Source organism: Micromys minutus (assembly GCF_963924665.1).
Source record: "Micromys minutus genome assembly, chromosome: 27".
Lineage (NCBI taxonomy): Eukaryota > Metazoa > Chordata > Mammalia > Rodentia > Muridae > Micromys > Micromys minutus.
The window spans coordinates 15,830,731-15,846,011 of record NC_137962.1 but is presented as its reverse complement, the minus strand read 5'-3'; the positions used below and the strand labels follow the sequence as shown (position 1 = coordinate 15,846,011).

The 15,281-nt window shown below is 47.8% G+C and overlaps 1 pseudogene across 1 annotated transcript; it reads left to right on the top strand.

Annotated features, from left to right (window-relative positions):
• Positions 1-535: 535 nt before the first annotated feature.
• On the top strand, positions 536-10,277 carry LOC308438136 (large ribosomal subunit protein eL39-like; annotated as a pseudogene). The gene is made up of 2 exons: positions 536-631; positions 10,106-10,277. The product of its transcript is annotated as a large ribosomal subunit protein eL39-like (transcript).
• The last annotated feature ends 5,004 nt before the right edge of the window (positions 10,278-15,281 follow it).

The following is a 15,281-nucleotide window of genomic DNA, read 5'->3' as shown; positions in this document are numbered from 1 at the left end:
GGGAAGCCTGGGATTATGAAGGAAGCAGCTGGATTGGGGGAGGAGAAGGAAGCCTGCGCAGTCACAGCACAGCTGTAAAAGTGACATAAAGTAACCCAGGAGCTTGCAGGGTCACTGTGTGGAAAGAGAGGAAGAGTCCTCAGGGCAGACTCTTCCTGGAGAGGGCGGCTGTAGCTAGTGGGAGTGGACAGCCCCCACTTCCTATTTGGAGCAAGTTGGCAGCTGCTTGCATCTCTCTGTCTAGCTTCTCCTAACCCTCTTCCATGGGGGGTAAGGGGGTGGGATCATTGTCCCTCTGGGAGTGGGCTGAACTGCACACTAAAAGATGTGTTCAGTGCTGGCTCCTGGCAGACAGGCCCATTTTTAAAAAAAGATGGGTAGATCTCTTAATGACATCTTATTGAAACCCAGTAGTTGGTGTCCTTTTCTAAAGATAAAAGAGACGAGATTAGAACAAGGAATCATCCCCCCCCCAAAAAAAACACCTACACCCTAACACCTTCAGAGGAGCTCCTGAGACACCTTGATTTCAAACATGGCTGTGGACTGGTATAAGCCAATTCAGTTTGTGGTGAATTTCTCTGGAAATGAATGCACCAAGACTCAGTCCGGGATCATCAACTGTGAGCAAGTAACACAACCAGAATCTCCTGGATGCTTTGGCTTCTTCAGCAGGGCAGCAGAGAGGTGACATGGAGCTTGGAGGCCAGAGGGAAGAGCAGGCCAGTGCCTGGGGAAGCTGCACCCAGACTTGCAGACCTCAGGGGAAGCAATCTCAGAGAAAGTGCCGCCTGTGGTCAGCGGTCTGTAGGGAAGGAGGAAGTGGCAGCTGCCTGGCTCTGGGCTGCACCTCTTCCTCCACTACTAGCAATAAGGTGAATTCAGTAGCCCACACCTCCATTCACTTCTAGACACAAACCCAGAGTTCTCCTGAAACCCTGAACTCGGGCTTATAGTTTTTCTTGTGTGGGGGCTTTTTTTTTTTTTTTTATTCTTCCTTCCAAGACTGGGTTTCTCTGTGTAGCCTTGACTGTCTTGGAACTCACTCTGTAGACCAGGCTAGCCTCAGACTCAGAGATTCACCTGCCTCAGCCTCTGGAATTCTGGAATTGGAGGCACGTGCCACCATCCTCAGCTGTAGTTTTTCCTCAAAGGGTTTTGATCATCTTGCAATGTAAGCATTGGTCCCTCAAGTTTGGGGGTCTGTCTTTCCAGGTGTTCAGAGTCCTCCATTCATACCAAGCCAGAGGCCAGCTCTTGCAACCATCTGTGTACCCTACTGAACACACGACATTTCTGCCAGGAGACACACTCCCTACTTTCAAGATACTCAGCTTTAGGGATGAGGAAAGATCTTGGCTGCACAGAAAGGACCAGAAGCAATGAGATTCGTTTCAGGTACACAGTAGACAACAGAAAAGACCTGTGGAGCAGATGGCATCTCTTTAGTAGAAGTCTCTACCCCAGCAAGCTATGACCTGGGCCCTTTTTGTGACCACCCTCAGAACCCAGCAATACCGTTGGGCAAAGGTTAGAACTGTGTAGAGCTTTGGGTACTCTAGGTAACTTGACCTTCTGGTCTGCAGGAGATGAAAAGAGAGAAGAGAGAGACAAGCCTGCACTACATAGACAAGAGGACAGGAGAAGAAGAGGAAAGAGTTCGAGGAGGCAGTCCATCCCAAGCAAAACATGAGAGCGGCTGGCTTAACAAGCAGACATTAGCTGCTACAGTGTTGGAAGCCAGAAGTCTACCCTGTCAGAGGCTGCACAGCAGGAGAGCCATCCTGGTCTCTGTCCCAGAGGCTTCCTGCAGCTGCACCCTTCGGTGTAGGCATCTCTGTCTCCTCTGTCACGCGGTATCCATATGTCTTCTCTTCTCACAAGACACTGATCCTTTCAGGTTGTGAGAAGCTGGTGTAACCGCAACGCTATTTCCAAGCAAGTGCTGGCAGTCGGCAGCAGTGAGGGCTCCAATAATTCTTTTGAAGGGCGTGATTCACCTCACACTGGGGACAGAACAGATGGGATCTGTTGCTGATTGGAGGATGGAAAGCAGAGGAGCCTCTAGTTCCAAGGCAGTTCTGAAACACGCATGCAGAGGCTGAGAGCCTTAGCCGGTAACTAAGGCTTTCCAGAGCTCCTGGTGAGGAAGGAAAACCGGAAGGAAACATAGCCTGGCCCTGGGCAGCAATATGCTGGCCTTCACCACGGAACAGAGAAATAGCTAAAACCTTCTAAGCAGGAAGGGCAGACCCCAGAGAAGTGTCAGCAGGACTAAGAATGTCCACTATGGTCTGGTATAGCAGGCCTGTAACCCTAGTTACCCAGCAGGCTGAGGCAGGAGGATGGCAAGTTTGAGGACAATCTGGGCACCTTAATAGGACCTTATGTCAAAACAAAAAGTGGATTTCAGACATAGAAGAGGGCTTGCTGAGGATCTGTGGGATCCTGAGTGCAATCCCTGGTACTACAAAACACCAACCCCAACAAGAATAAAACCAAACAGTAAAATACAAAGAAGGAAAAAGAATGTCAAGGACAGTCTCCAAAGACTGACCGCTCCCAGCCTGGCCGACCTGACCTTTCCCAAGCTCGAGGCCACGAGCACCCATCACTCTTTCAGTGTTACCCCCAGCTTTTCCATACTGGTCTCCGTCTCCAAATGACTCCTTCTATCCTGGTCCCTGGTCTCTTCTGACCCCATCTTCTCTTAACTCTGCTACTTGTGAAACCTCACTGCACTCTGTGTCTTCCCCCATTCCCAGTGTCCCCTAGGTCACAGTGCCCATGGATTTAGGCTGCAATTGAAATCGAGCAATCTTCCCCAGCCAGTCTATCTTTGCATGAGGCACATGGCTTTACCATAGCACTGGGTTCTCTGTTCTGGAAACCTACCCTCATCTACTTTTGGTACCCTTAGGTGGCTCCTGAATAGAAAAGAAATAAGAAAGAAGACGATGGCTATTCCTAGGTATGGTGGAGGAGAAAGTTTATTTAGATATGAGGGAGGGAGTAGCCAGAGGCAGAGACATCTGCGAGAATCCAGAGGGACATGATCTTGAGCCAGTCCATGTGAGGAAACGGGGATGGGAGAAGAGCCAGGAGACTAAGAGGCCAAGAGGACTAAGGATAGACCAAAAAGAATCCTGTAATCAAAATTGCTGGATTATATAGAGAAGTGCAGTAGGGAGAAGGGCAGCCCAGCTCCTGGGCTGGAGAAGTTTAAGGTTGTGGGCTAGCCATACCCGAAGACCAGTAGGGACTGGAGGAATGCTGGGAGAACCTGGCAGCCGGGTCCTCTTTGATATGTTAAATAGAACACTTTAGTTGGCTCCTTGTCTCAGGTTTGAGACTAAACAATGATCTCAGACTCTTCCTTAGCTTCATACATTTTTTTTTTTTAAAAAGATTTATTTATTTATTTTATGTAAGTATACTGTTAGCTGTTTTCAGACACACCAGAAGAGGTCATCAGATCCCATTACAGATGGTTGTGAGCCACCATGTGGTTGCTGGGAGTTGAACTCAGGACCTCTGGAAGAGCAGTCAGTGCTCTTAACCACTGAGCCATCCCTCCAGCCCAGCTTCATACATCTTAAGACTGCTTGCTTTGTGCCTTGTCCGACCCCTAAGGGGCTGCATGTGTTCTCATTCATTCTATCAAAGAGCCAGAGTCCCAGCAGCCTGCATCTTAGGAGATGTGCCGAGTAGGCCCTGAGCATAGGTCTGGGCTATGAGTTATAACAGTTGGACAAGGAGCTGTTGACACTGCTGGAGGAAAACCACAGCTGCATACCCTGGCCAACCCTACTTGCTCCAACCCCTTCTAGTACAGACTGAACCCTGCCCATGGCTAGACTCCTTCAGAATACCTGGAACATACCTAGGGTGACCCTGACACGAATTCACACCTACTCCATCAGCATTCTGCATCTAATGACTTTACGGTATCGATTAATTTTGTTGCGAAGGCTAAAGGAGACAATACTCTTGGCCTAACACAGTTCTTAGCAGATATTATATGCTTCTAGGGAAACTACTGTCCTTGGAAGGAAAGGCAAGCTCGTGGGAACCTATGCACCAGAGGGTTCAGTTTATGGAGGCTTTCATTAATATATGCACACATACAGACATTTCTTTTCCCTACATGGAAAATAGACTTCTAAGATGGCGTCAGAGATGGAGTCATGGTTATACACAGACTAGCCCGCTGGTTGTGTGAAGGGCTCCTCCGTTGTGCAGATCTACATCTCTTGTTGCTGCGTTCTCTCACTCCAACCTAGGGCCTTCTTTGGCTTCCTTTACTCATTGTCTCCATTATATCAGGGCAGAAGAATGTACAGTGGGGAGGGAGATCAGGTTCACTATTGTTTACTCTTGTGGCACTTAAATGTCACCCCGCTATGTATGAGAGCCGGGCTAAGACGAGTGCTTAGAACAGGCGACATTTCGAGGAGTGGCCTCCCAGATGGTCTGCCACTCTGGGCTGGCAACTTCCAGTCTGGCTTCCTTTGCTGTTGCCATGGTGTTTCTGTGTGCGAGAGAGACGATCGTGCATCTTGTCAGCTTCTGGAACAGTCACCCAGAGCTTCAGAGTAGGGTGGTGGGGAGATTGTCTGCAGACAGAACTGGGGAGGCTGCAGAGGGTGGGAGAGGGTCCTTCTGGGCTCCCACATTTTGTATGAAAGAAGCTGGGGGAAATTGAGAGATGCCTAGGCTGCCCTCAACTAGAGAGATGCGGCTGGAAGTGCGGTGCAAATCTGGACAAGGGAAGTTGCAAGGCATGATGGGCTCAGCATCACAGCCCAGTGGCACCAAAGTCTGGGGCTCTACGTTGGCAAAGTTCCACCAGCTAGTTCCCCATGCAGCAGTCCAGATGATGTGTTTTGTTTACTGTTATTTATTGGTTTTGAGATAGGGTTTTGTTGCCCAGACTGGCTTGGATCTCACTCTATATGTAGCCCAGGCTGGCCTCAGACTCACATCGGTCCTTCTTAGATTCCTAGGTGCTGGGATTAAAAGAATAAGCCACTATACCCAGCTCTAGGTGGCATGTGTGTTTGCATGTGTGTAAAAGTGGGTACAGATATGGGTGCACATGTGTGTGCACATATGTATTCAGTATACATGTGTGTAGGCCAGAGGTCAACTTCACATACTGCCCTTCAAATGTGGGCCACAAACTCTTTCACTGGTCCACATAGCAAGTTGCAGGCCAGGGATACATTGTAGGACCCTGTCCCCCCCGCCCAAAAAAAAAATCCATAAATGAAATTGTTGACTAGGTTAGACCCTTCATGACTTGTTTCTAGAACTGCCTTCACAGATATACCTAGATGTGTTGTACTAGTTATATATGTCTGTAAGGTAACAACTTAAGGGGAGGAATTAATTACCTGTTGTTCATGGTTTCATGGTTGGCTGTGCTGTGTGCCTGAAAGGAATATCAAGGTTGTGAGTGCATGCAGCAGAGGATGCTGCTCACATCACAGTGGGCAGGAAGCAGAGAGGGACAGTATAACAGCCAGGGTAAGGCACTATCCCAATAACATGGCCCAAATGACCTGCTTCTTCTAGCCAGGCCTTGCTTTTCACAGTACCATACATTTCAAGGCTCTTATTCCAAGTTTGAAGTCAAGGCTGAGGAGATGGGTCAGCAGGTTAGACCACTGAATAAGCAAGCACTGAATATGAGGACCTGAGTTCAAATCCTCAGTGCCCATACTAAAAGGCAGGCATGGTTGTATTTGCCTGGAACCCCAGTAGTGTTAGAGGGTAGCAGGGACAGAAAGATGGCTCGGACTTGCTGGCTGCGGATGAGTTCCAGGTTCAGTAAAAGATTCTGCCTCAAGAGAATAAGGCAGAATGAAAAAACAGGACATGATGCTCTCCTGAGGCCTCCATGTATAATTCCATGCATACACACACACACAGACACACACAGAGACACACACACAGACACACACACAGACACACACACAGACACACACACAGACACAGACACACACACAGACACACACACAGAGACACACACACAGACACACACACAGACACACACACAGAGAGACACACACACAGACACAGACACACACACACAGACACACACACAGACACACACACAGACACACATTCACACACACACAGACACACACTCACACACAGACACAGACACACACAGACACACACACAGAGACACAGACACACACACAGACACAGACACACACACAGACACACACACACACACTCACACACACACAGACACACACACAGACACACACAGACACACACACACACACACACACACATGCACGCACATTTGTACTGCATTCATAGACTCTCTAGCCCTCTGGAACATAAACTCAAACTCTTCTGTAACTTGTCTTGATCCAGGTGTTTGGTTCTTTTTTGGTTTGCATTTTTTGTTTTTTGAGACAGGGTTTCCCTGTGTAGCCCTGGCTGTCCTGAAACTCACTCTGTAGCCCAGGCTGGCCTCAAACTCTCAGCTCCACCTGCTTCTGTCTCCTGAGTGCTGGGATTAAAGGCGCACACCACCACTGCCCCACTGATCCAGATGTTTTATCACAGCGATAGAAACATAACTAATACAAGGGGTGCGTCGTGTCCTGTCTTTGGTAGTGGTGATGGCAGCTTCTGTTTCTTCCTCCTTCTCTTCCTCCTTTTCCTACTCTTTATCTCTGTCTGCCTGTCTCTCCCCCCACCCCCCTCGTTTATCTGTCTGTGCCTCTGTCTCTCTTCTCCTCTCGCTGACTGCCATGCAATGAGCCGCTTTCCTTTGCAGATCTTCTGCTTCATCATAGCCCTAAGTGACAGGATGAGTGACCTTAGATGGAACCTTCCAAAACTATGAGCCGAAACACCCTTCTCTTTGAAGCTGATCTCCCCAGGCATTCATCGTGGTGATGAACAACTGACCAAAGAGAGATACAGCACTTACAAACCTGTTACTCACAGGTACAATCCTGGAGCACCTTTCAACCCTTCCCCCACATCAGTCACTCACACAAGTGTGACGTTGAGTTCTTAAGCAGGTTTGTGCCGGTCCTGGCTTTTCCTGATCTCTCATGGACTTTCATCCGAGATGGCTCTTGTACAGCTCTCATAAGCATCCCTGGCTCTTTTCTTCCCCTGCTCTCTTTCACCCAGCTGTGAATCCTTAAAGAACCCACCTAGGCACAGAGTCCATGCTGATGAAAAGGAGGAGGTGGTGGTGGAGGAGGAGGAGGAGAAGAACACTTCGAGTCAGAATTCCTCATGAGGGGTGGGGTCAGCCTGGCTCACTTGAATGTCAGTAATTTTGGTCTTATAATTGCATATATACTTTTGTGTCTGAGCATTATAGAGTGTGAAAACTTGAAAACTTTCTGGGCAGTTTCCATTACTGTCTTGAAGCTGCTGCAGATGCTGTCCAAGAAGGAAATGCCCCTTCCCCACCTTTTTTTTTTTTTTTTTTTTGAGACAGGGTTTCTTTGTGTAGCTTTGGCTGTCCTGGAACTCACAGAGATCCATCTGCCTTTGCCTTTCTGTCCAGTGCTGTGATTAAACGTGTGTGTCACCCTCATCCAATTTAAATACTTCTTTCTGATAAATGCCTTGGTACACTGATAGCTTGTCTGCATGGCCGGCTCCTTCATGGTGTTCTGGTTTTGTTTCAGAAGCTATCAGTTTAGATCCTTTCCTGACTCCTTATACCACCCAGGCCCTCACTAGTGCAATGCTGTATTTTTACCTTCTGTTGGTATGTTTCATTTGGGAATACTGGGGATTGAACCCGGGGTTTGAGCATGCCTGGCAAATGCTCTACCATTGTGCTATATCTCCAGGCCTTATTTTTGCTTCCCTAGATGCTTTTTAGTGCCTGAACTGACCCACATAATTACAGCTCTGTATGTAACATCCACATACCCGCAGCAAGCTCAGTCCCTGTCTCCATGTGCCACTGAGAATACCGAATGCATGAATGAGTGCACTGGTTTGTTCTGTGGTGATGGAAGTGATCCACAGATCAATTGGGGGAGATCCAGCTCGACTTTTGAAAGGGCACTGAGACAGCGATCCTGGGAGCAGCTGTCCTATGTTCGGGGAGTCCCTGTGTAGAGTTCCAGAGTTCCGCTACCCCGTTTTCAGCTTATGTCTGGAAAGCTGAGTTGACTGACTGACTCACTGCACTGTTTAACTTTGGTGGTGCGATGATAGTGTCACAGCATTCACAGTCCCCAGGGATGGGAGAGCCACAGAGGGGCTGGGGGGGGGGGGAATTGCTGGTGGTAGCCATGGGATGGAACTGATGAGGACATGCCTGAGAGGCAGGAGCTGGGACGTGAGCTGGGACTGGACCTCCCATGTCTGCTCCCTGCCCTTCTTCTAGGCCTGGTCTTTCTCTTCAGGACTTTGTGTATTTTGGCTCCCAGGACCAGAACATAGTACAGCTAGGAATGTCATAGGGTAGAGCCCCAGGACCTGGTCATCAGGCTACTAGCCGCCATGGGCAACAGAATGTACGGTGACTCAACATCTTTAGTCTTTATGTCTCCTTTTAGCTTCTCTTCCTCTCTGCTCTTGCTCTTAACCATCAGCAGGCTTGGGGCTGGAGCTGACTCACAGCTGAGCTTCCCACCCCTCCTGCTGACTCATGGCTTCCTCCAGCTGAGTTCTTTATCTCCCTTGTAGCAGCCTGGCTTCTTCTGCCTTGGGGCTGGCTTTTCTTGTATCCCTGTATTTTGACTCTAGCCTTTACCACCATCCCTGATACTATCTTACTGTCTCCCAGTGCAGAGTCCCTGGACTAACTTCTGACCAGACACACAGGGCGTTTCTTCAGAAGAGGTGGTGCACTCAGGAGGAGGCAGAGATGGGTTCCAGGATAGTCAGGGCAACACAGAAACCCTGTCTCAAAGAGCTCTTACCAGCTGAGACTTTGGGAGGTATCAGGGCCATTCTGCTGGAGGACCACCAAAGACTTTGCATGTCAGAAGAGAAGAAGCATGCAGGCTACATGATGGACAATGGCCTCCTTCTGCCCAGGGCTACAGGTGGTACCCTGACTTCCCTGTGTTCCTGGTATACTCTGCCATTTCAACTCAGGTGCCATCTTCTTGAAAGGGTTCTTGAAAGGCAAGTGCCTTTCCACAAATGCCACTTCTCTCTTCTTAGAGCTAAGATTCCCCTTTGTCTCACTTGCCCGAGAGCCTCTGATCACATTTTTGACTTCAAGTTCTTTGTGTGGTAAACAAAGCAATGGCCCATAACCCATGTACTCACCCCCTTTTAAAAAGATTTATTTTATATATGTGAGTACTGTAGTTGTCTTTAGACACACCAGAAGAGGGCATGAGCTACCATGTGGTTGCTGGGAATTGAACACAGAACCTTCGGAAGAACAGTGAGTGCTCTTAACAGCTGAGCCATCTCTCTCCAGCCCCACATGTACCCCTTATATGATTTTTTCTGTAGCAAAAGGAGTGTTGCTGAAATGACTTGTTGTAGAACACTGCCTCCAAGCACAACAGCCATTACCATCTTAGAAAAGCTATAGTTACTTTAAACGAGAAGAGGCTTGTAGATGATCCCATAGGAAAAGGAATGGGGGTCGTTAGACCTTCAGCTGAGATCTAGTCACTCTATCTCTTTGTCCCTTCTCCTATCTCTACCATCCTGTTCCAGCTCCAGCATGCTCTCAGGAGATGGAAAGTTCCCGAAGGAGGGACTCCATCTGTGTAGCTATAGAGAAATTGTCGCTCACGCCAGGGAGGAGTATTTCAGTGATGCTGCTCTTTGGAGGTTGAATATGCTCTCGTAAGTAAGATCAATAAACTTATTGGCTCATCAGATATGTATCCTGACCTGCTGACACCTAGATAAGAGTAGGGGTATCACTGATGACAGGTACAGGTGCAGAGAGCCATTGCTGTGTCCCACTTCACACTGTAAGGCCCAGGACAAGTGAGAGCGAGAATGAGGCTAGACGAAATCCAAGAACCTCTGAGACTGGGAGGTTGTAGCCGGGGAGGCACGTGAACCTGAGGGACTAAAGTTCTAGAACGTGCAGCCACACGGACTGGATGATAAGAGTGTTAAGAATTTCAAGATAGTGATTCGGCTTCTTGCCATATCGTCTGGAAAGACTTTCAGAGTCAAGCGATTCCTGGCCAAGAAACAAAAGCAAAATCGTCCTGTTCTTCAGTGGATTTGGATGAAAATCAGTAACAAGATCAGGTACAACTCTAAGACACTGGAGGAGAAGGGAGCTGGGTCTGTAAGGATTCACACAAGGGCAGGACTGAGGATTTATACTGAATTGTGGTCATCGATCAGACGGATTTCAACATTTTTAACCTGGAGACTTGCTTGTGTCGAAATTAGAGTGTTTGTCCAGTAACAAAATCTAGAACCTTTCAAAAACCAGACAAACAAAAAAGAATTTCAAAATAGGGACTGCTGAACTTGCAGGCACTGTCATGGCTCCCATTTCTACTTCTAAGCCCCAGGTTCTCTACGGATGCCCAGGTCACACGTCTCAGAAGCCAAGCTCATTAGCTTTTCCTTAAAATGGGTTACTTGCGGTCTGCCTTGCCCATCCTCCAAGGTGGCAGCTATAGCCAGGCTCAGCCACTCCTCAGCCTACATATGCCACTGGCCCGCACTTCCTTGGGTCATTCTAGCTCCAGGTGGACAACCAGGAAGTCTAGGTCCCCCATAGAAAGACTTTGCTACACCTACTACGTTCTCAGTCGCACCCTTCACACTTAAGGTCATAACCATGGCCATCAAGATACAGCCTCCGAGAGCTGCTGCCCCAGCCAGCTGATCCTCTACTCAGACTGAGACTAAGGCTCAAAGCTCAGGGCCAAAAGACTGGACCACACCCCAGAGCTGCGGCCCTGCAAAGCAAAGCTGGCTGACCTCCGTGGTCCATCCCCTCCCCCAAGGCCATAGTCTAGCTTCCTTCCTGCTTGGGATCTCCTGCTATTCTTTCCTTTGCTGTTCATATCCACTCACTAACGGACTTTGCGTTATTGCAGAGATGAATGAGCTTGTTTGGAATACTGAACTCACGTGCACACATACTTGCTGGGACATTCTGAAGCCTGCTGTTCCACAAGGCCGGCTGCCTGCCCTGCCTCTCTATTATTTGTAGCCACCTGTTCCCTTTTTCTCCCTTTGTCTGTTTCCTCGTGTTGATTAAATTTGTCTGCAATGACTTGTATATTTTCACATCTAGTTAGTAATTTCCGCCTCCGGTGTGCCGAGTGGAGCAGAGCAGCTCCCACCTTTCTGAAGGCCTCTTAGGATGCCCCTGTCTCCTGCTCAGTCACCCCGATCCACGCCCATGGGAGGTGTTGGCTGAGCTTGAGCTCTGAAAGCACAACCTTCTTATCTGTTTCCTCTCAGCCATTGCTTTGTCTTAAACAGGAATCTGTGACTGGCATATTTTATAGGCTGCCATCTTCTTGCACTGAAGTCATAGCAACATGCACAGGCAGGAGCTATGAATGCTGCAGCAGTGGTTAGGAGCCAGGTCACATGGGTTCAAATCCCAGCTCTGTACCAATGTCTGTACACTCTAGGGCAAGTGATTGTCTCTGGCCTAAATGTCCTTATCTGTAAAACGGGAGTCAGAGAAGTAGTTACCTCACAGTGCTGTTTGCAAGCTCACACTACATCCTTCAGTGATGTCTGATGCCTGTCTAAGAATCTTTCATTAAATTCTTATCACATTAAATCCCATCCCCAGGCCTGCTTCTAGAGACTGAGCAGAGGGTCTGGACTAGCTGGTCTCCAACACCAGCTCACAATTTGCTGTCCTCAAAGCCTATCCTGCAGTTCGTCCTTCTGCTAGAGGCTGGAACTTGTCCCATACAGGGGGAGAGTGGTTTGTTATTGATTATCCACTGATGGTTTTGCCGTTTGTGTGAACCCAAGGCTTTGTCTTTGTCATCAGAGACCTGCTAGAGGGGACTACTGAATGCCTTTCACAGACTAAATGCTGTCTATCCCTTATGAATTTGTCACCGATAGATCAGCGAGTGAAGCTGAAGAGGGTGGGGTGTGAGGTGCAAACAGCTCAGGTGGAGCTTGCACAGAGAGCCAGACAGCCATGCCTTGTGGATGCTGGCCATGCTCCAGCACTTTTCCTGTCCCCAAGGCATAGGTGGCATTTCCACCCTCTGAGTCATCTGGGTTTTCTCCAAGTGGAGGTGGCAATTACACCAGCATAGTGAACCCAGAGTTCATCTCTAGTGGAAGCGGTTCTGGACAGCCAATTTAGAAACAAACCTGTATGAATGTGTCCACAGAGACCATTTATAGAACGCTCTGAGTCCTGGCATAGGAGGTGAATTATAGACCATGGCCAGGTATTCCCGTTGGAGTAATGACCATTAACATTTATGCACTGTTCTCTCCAGCCAGCAAACATTTCAAGTGCTTCCTGCCAGACAGTCTTCCTGTGAAGAGAAACACCAGGAATAGGACTGACATTCTCTCTTTCTCTCTTCCGCTCTTGATCTGTAGCCCAGGCTGGCCTAGGACTTGCAACAATCTTCCTTTCTTAGCCTATCAAATGCTGGGATTACTGGCAAGAGCCATACCTGGCTGTTAATTAAAAAGTAATTGTGTGTTTGTGTGTGGTCTATGCATGTGTGTGCTATTGTACACACAGAGGCCAGGGGACGATGTCACAGGCATCCTACTCAATCAAGCTCCATCTTATTTCCTTATAAGACAGGGCTTTTTGATAACTTAAAACTCGCTGCTTCCCAGGGTGACTAGTAAGCTCCAGGCACTTCTAGCCTTGGGGATACAAGCACTTACAGATGTGGGTGCCAGGGATTCAAACGCAGGTTCTCATGCTTGTGAAGCAAATCTTTTCTCACCAAGCTACCTCTGCAGTCTCTGTACGTTGTTGTTGTTGTTTTTTTTTTTTTTTTGAGACAGAATTCCACAGTGTATTTTAGGTTGGCCTTAAACTTAGTAATCTTCCCTTCTCAGCCTTCTTAGCTCTAGAATTATAGCATGTGCTATCACAGCCAGCTCCCATACACCTTTTAAAAAATCTCCCTTGAAACTTCACAATGATCTTTACTGACCCCAATTTTAGAGAGCCCATGGTCTTTGATTCTGGTTATAAAGACTGTACAGTTTATAAAGGTAAGTTAAGAGATACAGAATGGAGTCCAGGTCAAAAGTAACGTATGTTCACATAACTGTGGTGAAATGGGCCATTAGGGAAACCTTCATTCAGTCATGTAATGAATACTGGATTTGGTAGGAGATAACTCCTATTCTTTATCACATTCTGCCCAGAGTGCCTGTGATCCTTACCTGGCACCATGTTAATTTTCTGAATCCACAATCGGGTCATTTTTCATGTTCTACCTCTGTTTTGGTGAGACTTTCAAGAGAATGTACCACTTAATCCTCTCTCTATCCTTCCTGCTTCAGGCAGTTTGGGAATGAGAGCTGGAACTTTCCCTGCAATGGCAGACCATGAGCTGCTCTTGAGGATGAAGGTCATGGACAGCAGAGAAGATACACAGAGGTGTCAGGAGCTCTGCACCCTTTTTCCTACTCTGAGCTTTGCTTACAGGCCAGAGCAGGGCCTTGTGTGTTTGCCCTCTTGCAGTAAATGGATCTTACACTCTGCAGTAAAGCTCTTTTGGCTTCCGTTGCCTCACAAACTTACCTTCTGCTGCTCTCTCGCCAGTCTCCAGCCACGTGTCTGCTTTTTCTCACGATCCAGTCGAGCCTGCTTGTTACCCTGTGCCTCTGACCACACTGCTCCCTCAGCCAGGTACGTCCATCCCAACCTTGTCTCTTTGGATGGCTCCGTGTTATAATTACCTGTCTACTTGTCTGTTCTCCACCAGACAGGTGCAGCCTGATATTTAGCATCTGCTCCAGGTGTGTGTGTGTGCGCGCTCAAGTACGGGTGCGCATGCGCACACTCTGGCTTGGTGCATGATGCATGGAAAAAAAAATGGATGTTGCAGACTCAGGAGGTGGGAGTGACTTCACACTCTGCAACTAGATCCATCAGTCTCTTCCCACCAACTGCTGCCCACCTGGCTCTTTTTTCATGCAAGGGAAAGGACCATGTGTTACCAGAGCAACTTCCTGCCGTGAGGCAGTGGCGCCCCTCATATATGCCAACACAGGCCTGACTGTGAATGGATGGTGTCAGATTTGAAGGTGGTGTTCTGGATGTCAACACAATTACTCCCCCAAATAAATGAATAAGATAGTGACTGAGTATTCCCAAAGCATCCAACCCCTCCTTATCAGTCCAGATAGAAAGGGCTGAATAAATGAATGCACTGGGGAGAAACATGAAGTTGGCTGTGTAAGGTTCATTTCCATTGGTCTGCCTGCTCCAAGCTTAGGTGTGGCCACTTGAGTGATTTCCCCCCAAAGCATAAGGTTTGGACATCAGGGTGAGTGAAAGACATGACTAAACTTCCAGGCAGCCACATCTGATAGCAACAGGCATATGTCATGTCAACATCATATACTCAGTATACTGTGACAATAATCTCTTTGGGGTCTTCTTCATACTGGCCTAGAACACCAGACAGATGTCATTACTGGGCTGCCATAGATGATGTCCAAGAGGACTCCTCAATAGTCCATCAAAAAGCAAAAACTCATTGGACATGTTCATATAAAAAAAGCTGCAGCCAGGTGGGCTCTGGAGGGCACTGGCAAACTGGGTGGTGTCCTTAGACATAATCCAGCTTTTCCGCCTCTTGTCTGTGAGACACAGGCAAGTCTGTAAGCATCAGCTGCAGAGAAAGGAGCCCCAGGAACTGCTTAGAGCTGAAATATCAGCACTTGGAAGGGTGAGGCAGGACTGTGAGAAGTTCGAGACCTTGTCTCAAAGAAAACTCCAGCCTTATTCATATTCAACAAGGTTTTGATATCCACAAATTATAGTTTTACTTAGCTTTTTGTCAGACATTTGTAAGATATGGAAGTCCTTACTTCATAAACACAAGGAAATGAATTTGCTCTTTTTGAGATAATGTCTCACTATGTAGAGCAGGTAAGCCTCTTTTATTTCTGAGTGTTGGGATTGAAGGTATCACCACACCTGGCCAGAAAATATCCTCTTAATCACACTGTCTTTACCATACCCTTCTTTGGTGGAAACCTTTTCTGATGTGTACATATTGAACAGGCTCAAACTGTGGTTTTTAATTGTGTGTGTGTGTGTGTGTGTGTGTGTGTGTGTGTGTAAATACGTATGGAGGCCAGAAATCAGTCTC